General features: G+C 52.8%; 1 protein-coding gene and 1 long non-coding RNA gene across 5 annotated transcripts in view; both read left to right on the top strand.

The window, feature by feature from the left end:
- Kirrel1 (kirre like nephrin family adhesion molecule 1) overlaps window positions 1-8538 on the top strand; it is an 86586-nt gene that overhangs the window by 31671 nt on the left and 46377 nt on the right. The window lies entirely within an intron of this gene.
- The window catches only part of LOC125620238, a 13427-nt gene continuing 12332 nt past the window's right edge, over window positions 7444-8538 (top strand). The window contains exon 1 of the long non-coding RNA XR_007351840.1: window positions 7444-8052. This is a non-coding gene — a long non-coding RNA (uncharacterized LOC125620238). The remainder of the gene's footprint in view (window positions 8053-8538) is intronic.

The raw sequence follows: 8538 nt of genomic DNA, 5'->3' as shown, positions 1-8538 counted from the left end.
GTGGCTGGGGGACAATAAGGAGCTAGACCCCGTAACTAGGGATAGGTGTCACGATGTGAAGGAGACTGTCATCTCCTGGACCCTTTCTTTTTCTGTCTTCCTAGCCGGATGCAGAGGCACATGCCTGTAACCTCAGCAACTCGGGAGGCTGAGGCAGGAGGATCACAAGTTCAAGGCCAGCCTCAACAATTTAGCAAGGCCCTGAACAACTTTTGGAGACCCAGTCTCAAAATAAAAAAAAATGAAAAGGAGGGGGATGTAGCTCAGTCGTCGAGCATTTCTAGGTTCAGTCCCCAGAACCACCCCAACTCTCTCTTCTTCTTCGAATGGATGGATACTTCTTGGTGTGGAGTAGGAAAAAAAAAATGTTCTTAGGACACAGAGATCTCACAAACGGAAGACTCCAAAGGGTCTGGGCAAAGTGAAAAATCCTAGGTCACGTGGAAGTGGCCGTAGACTGGACCGCTAGCTGTGGGTCCTCTGCTTCAGGATTTAAAGGACATGGGAGGTCCTCCGTGAATAGTCACTGGCTGGAGTCGGATGGGGGATGTGGATCACAGGGGGACAGCCTCCCGCAGACTAGGAAGAACGGCTTTTTAGGGGCTTGGAGCTGTGGCAAGTAGAAAGGGCTGTTCCAGGGGACAGCGAGCTCCGCCCCCCAGGGAGGGCTCCTCCTGGCCACATGGTGGACACGCTGGAAGGGGACTTGTGATTGAGAGGGAGGTTGGACCAGGTGACCTCCATTGTCCCTCGCAACACTGAGGCGCTGCCACTCTGTCACCAGCCCTCCCCAGGCCCCGCCTGCCTGGTGGCGCCTCCTGGATGCCTGGACTCTGCTGACGATGCCCGGGTCGGGCTTAGGGTGGAATTGTCCACGGAGAGGAGCCCTGACCGGTCGGCAGTGAAAGAGGGGAAAAAAAACCAAAATCACTTGGAAACATCCTTCCCTTTACCGACCCTGCGGCTCTGTCCTCGTTTTATTTTTCTGTATCAAATTGCCAACAGTAAAATTGCTGGATGCACAGCGTGTGCTGGGAGCTTCCTTTATGGCCCCGCGTTCCCACCAGTTGGCCGGTGGAGAGGACAATTAGCAGCATTGGCTGGACACTCAGGCTGGGGACATGAGCAGCAAGGGCCGGGCGGGATGGGGAGCCCAGCAGGCTGGGGGACCGCGGCCAGGTGCTGAAGGCTCCCTGTGCCTAGATTCTCTCACCAGCCTCTCCCCTTGTCCCCCTGTCTCAGGGGACCTGGTGCCCGAGCACAGTCGGTCCCTTCCCTCCCCAGCGCTTGCTGACTCCTCTTGGGCCTGGGATGTGATACAGCCCGGTCCTGCACAGTATCTATCCATCGTCTCTTTCCAAATGGCCTCCATGTTGCTAGCTGCGCTGTGTGTTGGTCTCCCGGGGAGGTCCCAGAAGGCAGGGACGTGTCTGTCTTGTGCTTTATAGAGACCTGGGCGCGTCGCCTCTGGGTGTTGTTGTTATGTTTCTCTTTGGGTTTGTTTGGATGTGTTTGGTTTTCTGTTTTTTGGCAACCAGGCCATCTCCTTGGGCCTGTTGATCTGCTTTCAAAGCCGAGCTCCGAAGAGAGGAGAGGGTTGGTGCACAAGAGGTTCCCTGTTGAGAGCCAGAGATGCGGCCTCCCCTGAGAGCCGGTCCTCAGGACAGTTCCTCCGTCCCTGCTCACTTCTGCGGAGTGATGTCACCCTCAACTCCTTCCTTCCTTCCTTCCTTCCTTCCCTCATCCATTCATGCGCTTGTTTGTTCAGTTAAGCACATTTACTGAGGCCCTTGTCTAAGCCCAGGGTCTGGGGTTGGCCTCCAGGAGGCACACACAAGAACCAGCCTCTACCCTGCCTCTCACAGGCGAAGCAGACCTGTGAACTGAGAAATGCTGAGAAGCCCAGCAAACAAGCCTCATAGCAGAGGTGAGAGGGGCTGAAATGGAGAAGAAAGAGGAGCAGGGATTGGGCAGACCAGGGTTCAGATCCCAGCTGCAGCTTCTCTGAGTTTTTTTCACATGCGTGAGCTGAGGTTTAGTCAAATCTATCTTCTAAGATTGCTGGGAGGGAAAATCAAATCAGATAATACACTGTCCGAACTCTGCAAACACAAGAGTTGTAGATTCTCCTCTCTGTTGTGTGGGAGAACACAAAGGGAATGACTCACTTTACCTGGGCAAGTTAGGAGGGCTTCACGGTGGAGCTGGTTGTGAGCTTTGAGCTTATAACACAGATAGCGTTTTTCCCAGGTAAAGATGGTGAGGAAACTGGGCCTGGTGGTGCACCCCTGTAATCCCAGCTGCTCGGAGGCTGAGGCAGGAGGATGGCAAGGTTGAGGCCAGTCTAGGCAACTAAGGGAGGCCCTGTCTCAACATAAAAAAACAGAGACCGGGGATGTGACTTAGTGGCAGAGGGTCCCTGAGTTCAATCCCTAGTATTGAAAAGGGAGAGAGAGAAAGAAAGAGATAAAAGGGGGGGAGTGGGAAGGAAGGAAGGAAAGAAAATGGAGTGGAAAAGCTTTCCAGGAAGGGATAACAGACATTTCCTCACCGTCAGCCCTGGTAAAGGAAAGGCCTGGCCTGTTCAGAGAGGAGTGCTGTGTGCCGGGGAGTGGGCAGCAGAAGGTAAGGTGGCGCAGCAGTTGAGAACCTGGTCATGGAGCGAGTCCAGGTCCGGATTTTGAATTTTATTGTCAACAGCAGAGACAAAATGGAGGTTTTCACCCGGTAAGGGATGGAACCAATTTTGCGTTTTAGGATAATATCTCTGGGGGACAGCGTGGAAATGAGAGCGGCACAGGGGAGAGACAACAAAAGGGGGTGTCGATTGGGGAGAGGCTACACGCAGTCATTCAACAGATGTTTATTGAGCAGCTGTTATGTGCCAGGCACGCCACTGAGCATTTGGGGATACAAAGATGAATTAAATAGGATCCCTGGGGGAGGGCGATACATAGAGAACACAATAAGCCACGGCCCAGGCTCTGCCTGAGGGAGGCACAGGTCCTGCTGAGGCCGAAGGGAGGGTCAGCTCCCGAAAGAGGTTGTGGAGGAGGCCGCTCATTCATCCACGCAGGCGGGGGGCACGTCGCACACCTCGAGGGGGTGTCATTCACACAGATAACTGGGCCAGGTGGTCCTGGGGTTGAAATTGCCCAGGAGAGAAAGAATACAGGTTTTAACCAGGGGAGGGGCCATCCAGGGGAGGGAGCATTCAATTCCAAAAGGAGTCCACGGTGGGGATTGACAGTCATTCGAGGGAGAGGAAGGGGTCCAGGTCCCCAAGGGCACAGTCCCTCTGGAAGGGAGCGAGGATCCAGGGTATCAGGGCAGAGCGATGCTGGCGGACCCTGAAGTGGGAGGGACCCCTGCCTGCTGGACCTCCCTGCTCCTATCTTAGAACTGACCCAGACGGGACGGTGTCTCCCCACCAGCCAGATCCCTCTGTCAGCCCTCTCCCCAAACCAGATCCAAATCTCAGCTCTTGCCGAGCCTGGTAGTGCCTGCCTGTACTCCCAGCAGCTTGGGAGGCTGAGGCAGGAGGCTCACAAGTTCAAAGCCGGCCTCAGCAACTTGGGGAGGCACGAAGCAACTCAGTGAGACCCTGTCTCTAAAGAAAATTCAAAATAGGGCCGGGGATGGGGCTCAGTGGTTGAGTGCCCCTGAGTTCAATCCCCAGTACAAAAAAAAAAGTCAGCTCTTCACCCACTAATACATATGTGATCCTGCAAGTCTCCCCTTGGGCTAGGCAGGGTGTCCGCCCCAGCCTGGGGTTTGAGATTTGGCTGCTGCTCTTGTGGGCACAGGTGGCTTGGATGGAGTGGAAGGGAGTGGGTTGGTGAGCTGGGATGGGGAGGAGGCGTAGGTAATTGGTCTGGCTCACAGCTTTTTTCTTCTGGGGAAGGAGGTGAGGAGAATGAAGTGGACCTTAGAACTTCAAGGGCTTTGGCAGGCTCTCGGAGCACTTGTGGCAGAGCCCAGGGCTTTTAAAGCTTGAGGTGTTGGGGGAGGCCTGGAGTATGGGCCAGGGAGAGGGAAAGAGCCACCCAGGGCCCTGATGTCAAAGGCAGGCCCAGGAGTGTGACTTGACGGTGGTGGTGGGGCCCTTCCCCAGCCAACCTGAGCCTGTGTGTGACTTGCAGAGAGTTGGTGACCGGACAAGGTTTCCAGGTGAACATGTGGGTAAGGAGCGGGGCCCAGCCTGGGAGTTCAGGGTGTGGGGTGAGGGTGACCTTTGTGCCCTTCTGTCACTTCCTGTTCCATCCGGAGGCAGCTAGACTATTCAGAAGGAATATCTGGCCTGGTCCCACAAACACTTGCGTCTTTGGCTCTGCCGTGATTCTCCCTGTGACCTGAGCCTCAGTTTCCCCATGTATAATGTTGGAGATGTGCTTCACACACACACAGGGCCTCAGTCACAAGTCACCGTGGCCTGAAGTAGGGGCAGTTATTCCCCGTTCTGTAGGTGAGGACATGGACCCACGTCACGCTGTGCACATGGGCAGCTGGGCTCTGGTCTGTGTCCTTCACCCTCTATTGCACTCTCTTTGTGACATCCTTGCTGAAGGATGGTCATCATCGTGGGGTCCCCAACCCAACACTGCACAAAAACAGACATGGAGAGAAGCAGTGTGCAGAGTGGGCGAGTGGGCATGAGGTCCACGCTGGGAGGCTAAAGGAGGGAGGAGACGTGGTGGCCCACACCTGGAGGGACTCTGGAGGCTGAGGCCGGGGGATCGTAAGTTTGAGGCCAGCCTCGGTGACCTGGAGAGACCCTGTCTCAAAATAAGAAATGAAAAGGGCTGGGGGTGCAGAGCAGTGGCAGAGCACCCTGGGTTCAATCCCCAGCACCGTGAGGAAGGAAGGAAGTAAATAAATAGGGGGAGTGGGAAAAGAAGAAAATGGATGAAGAAAGAACTCTTTAGAAATAAAAACTGTCACGCGTCATTGCTCCTGCTAGCATCTCTTCTCTCTTGTGGAGGGTGAGGACAAAAGACCCTGGCTGCGGAATCCCTCCTCCATTCCTGCCCCAGGTTCCCCCGGCCCCTCCCTCTGCAGCCTCCCATCCCCCAGCCTGTGGCCTCCACCCCAGCCCCATCAGATATGGCCTTTGTCTCTGCCTGGCTGCTCCCTTTCAGGGGATAAAGGCCTCTGTGTCTGGGAACACTGGCAGTTCAGGGGAGCCCGGGGGCAGCTTGGGGATCTCTCCCCTTCACCGGGTGGCCCCTGCTCCCCCGGCACCTTCCCTGTCCTGGAGTGAGCTCCGGCCAGTGGAAGGGCCTCCACTTTCCTGGGTTCCTGCTCAGGGGAGAGGGAGAAGGGGACTGGGAAAGGTGCCTTCTGGAGCGGCCCCAGGGGAGCCGGGGGGGGGGGGAAGGGGGGGGCCTGAGCCTGGGGGGAGCCCGCAGTGTCCCCCACATGCTCACCCCATCACTCCTGTCAGGGCTCTTGTGGCCGTGATGAGGGGCTGGGGTCCTAGCAGCCCTGTGCCCTTGGGTGGTGGCTTTTCCCACGGGGACGTCATGTGCTCCCTCAGGTGGTGGAGAGGCAGTAACTGTAGCTTAAGGTGAGCTGAGAGCCTTGATGTTGGTGACAGAAAGGCTAATGCAATTTGATGTCACTTCATAATCATAATTATTACTAATGGCCACCATTTACATCGTATTCACTGTGGCTAAGCACTTCATATACTTCAGCTCATGTATATATATATATTTTTCCCCCAGTGGTGGGATTGAACCCAGGGGTGTTCTACTATTGAGCCCCAGCCCTGCCCCTTTTGATGTTGTTTTGAGAACCCAGTGCTTGGGCACAGTTGCCCAAGATGGCCCTGAACTTGGGATCTCTTGCCTCAGGCTCCTGAGTCTCTGGGATTACAGGCCTGCACCACCACACCTGGCTAGTGCATCTAATCCCACAGTCATATTTTATAGCTGAAGAAAAGTTGGGGCTCACGTGTTACTTCACTTGTCCATGGTGACATTACCTTTGAGGCAATACATCAGTGAGAAGGTATAACTAAATGGCCATGGCTCTTAAGAGCAGAAAGACATTTAACCTCACATTTAGTCCTGTTTCCCAGTTCTGCCAATTACTAGCTTTGAGGCATAGGCAAATTACTTAATTTCTTTAAGCCTCCCTCTTTCCATCCACACGATGGGATTAATAATGTGTATCTTAACAATAGGTGTTAGGATTCAGAGAGATACTCACATTCACTGATGGACTCTCCACGTGCTGTGGCACACACCTGGAATCCCAGGACTCAGGGGGCTGAAGCAGGAAGGTTGCAAGTTTGAGGCCAGCCTCTACAACTTGGTGAGACCCTGTCTCAAAATGAAAAATAGAAAGGGCTGGGGATATATGTCAGTGGTTAGAGCACCCCTGGGTTCAATCCCCAGTACCAAAACCAAAAACAGAGAGAGAGATGAGCTTGATGTCTTCAGCTTGCATTCATTCAGTTAGATGTGAGCTAGCTGCCAGTTCTTCCTCCTGGATGCACAAAAATGAGCAAGGTGAAGACCATACCTGCCCTTGTGCACCCTGCCTGTCTCTGCAACGCACAATAAGTGCCACAGAGAGGTTACATTGTACAAAAGGCAGGTGTAAAAAAGTAACAGGCAAGAGGTGAACCCATTCTGCTTGACACCAGTGTTGGGCTAACTGTAAATTTTCCCTGGGGGAGGGGACGTTCCTCTGCTTCCAGTTTGATTAATAGAATGACTTAGAAAAGTGCATACTTAGTTACAATATATGTTTTATTTTAATAAAGGATACAAATCAGCAGCAAATCAAATGGTCCTGAGGTCTGAGAGGGTCCATGGTGTGAAGCCTCCGTGGTCCTCTGACTGTGGAATTAAGACTGTCACCCTCCCTGAATATCAATGTATTCACCAACCAGGAACTTCCCCTCACCCTGGGATATCCAGAGTTTTTGTTGGGATTTCACTTCTGAATCATTGGCTTGTGATTGCATTCAGCTTTCTGTCCTTCTCCCTTCCTTTGAGGTCAGCAGATCAGGCTGATATTGACCCTCTCATCACTGGAAGAGGGTTGATTTTTCCAGCATGGCTAACCCTTGGCTAACCCGGTCAGTCACCTCATTAGCCTAAACCCAGGTGTGGTCCAAGGTCTACCAAGAGAAACAAACCACTCCCATCACTTGGGAAATTCCAAGCATTTAGAACCTATGTCCAGGAACCAGGAGACAGACAGATTCTTTATTGAAGGAATCATAGGGACTCTGTCCTCTCCCCACCCCACCCCCAGACTGAGGGTTGAACCCAGTGGGTGCTCTACCACTGAGTTTCATCCCTAGCCCTAATTATTTATTTATTTGTTTTGTCACTAAGGATTGAACCAAGGGGCATTTTACTACTGAGCCAAGTCCCTAGCCCTTTTTTTTTTTTTTTTAATTATTACTTTTTGAGACCAGGTCTCGCTAAGTTGCTTAGGGCCTCGCTGAGTAGCTGAGGCTGGCCTTGAATTTGCCATCCTCATGCCTCAGCCTCCTGAGTTGCTGGGATTACAGGCGTGAACCACGGCAAGCAGCTCATAGGGACTTCTTTAGCTTTGAATGGCTGTAGAAGTCATTGGTGGATTTTGAACAGAGGAGTGACATGACGTAATTTCTATTTTAGCAGAATCCTCTGGCAGCTATGTTAAGAAGAGACTGTGTGAGGAAAGGGTAGGGGCAGGGAGACCCCTCGGGCTTCTCGCTACTACAGTTACCCAGGCACAAGATGATGGCAGGGGACCTCTAAGAGCTGTGTAAAGTGATGCAGCTCTGGAGTTGTTCTGAAGTTAGAAGCAGCAGCAGGATTTACTCATGGACTGAATGCAGAGTAAGAGGGACAGAGGAGTCAAGGATGACACTGAAGCTTAAGGTCCTGGAAGAAATGTCATTTATTGAAAGGTCGGGACTTCAGGGGGGAGGATCAGGGACTGTTTTTTTTCTTTTTTTCCCCAGTGGTGCTGCGGATGGGACCCAGAGCCTTGCTCATGCTGACCACGTGCCCTGCCCATGAGCCACACCCCCTGTCCAGGAGCTCGGTTTTGAACATGTTAAGCGTGAGATGCCAATTAGATGCCCAAATGGAGATGGTAAATAAGCAGGTTGACAGATGCAACGGGGGCTGGAGGGAGAGATCAGAGCTGGGATAGAACATCAGAAGAGATGGCGTTTTAAAACCACGTGACCGGATGAATGCACACAGGGGCAGAGGGAAGGCAGAACAGGGCCAAGCAAGACCCTGGGAGGTGGGACACTCTAACAGAAGATGAAGGAGGCTGTGAACGAGGTCAAAAACCCGGAGAGCATGGGCCCCGCAGGACCACTGGGGAAAGTCCTTGCCAAGGCAGAGATGGACTGTATCAGGTGCTGCTGTAGGAGACTCGGGGCTGGGAGACTGAGGGCTCACGGGCAGAAGGCTTGTACAAGACCCTGGGTTCTAGCCCCAGCACTGCAAAAACATTTAAAATATATATATATATATATATATATATATATTTTTTTTTTTTTTTTTTTTTTTTTTTTTT

Source organism: Marmota marmota, unplaced genomic scaffold (assembly GCF_001458135.2).
Source record: "Marmota marmota marmota unplaced genomic scaffold, marMar, whole genome shotgun sequence".
Lineage (NCBI taxonomy): Eukaryota > Metazoa > Chordata > Mammalia > Rodentia > Sciuridae > Marmota > Marmota marmota.
The sequence above is the reverse complement of the archived record's forward strand: the minus strand, read 5'-3'. Positions and strand labels throughout refer to the sequence as shown.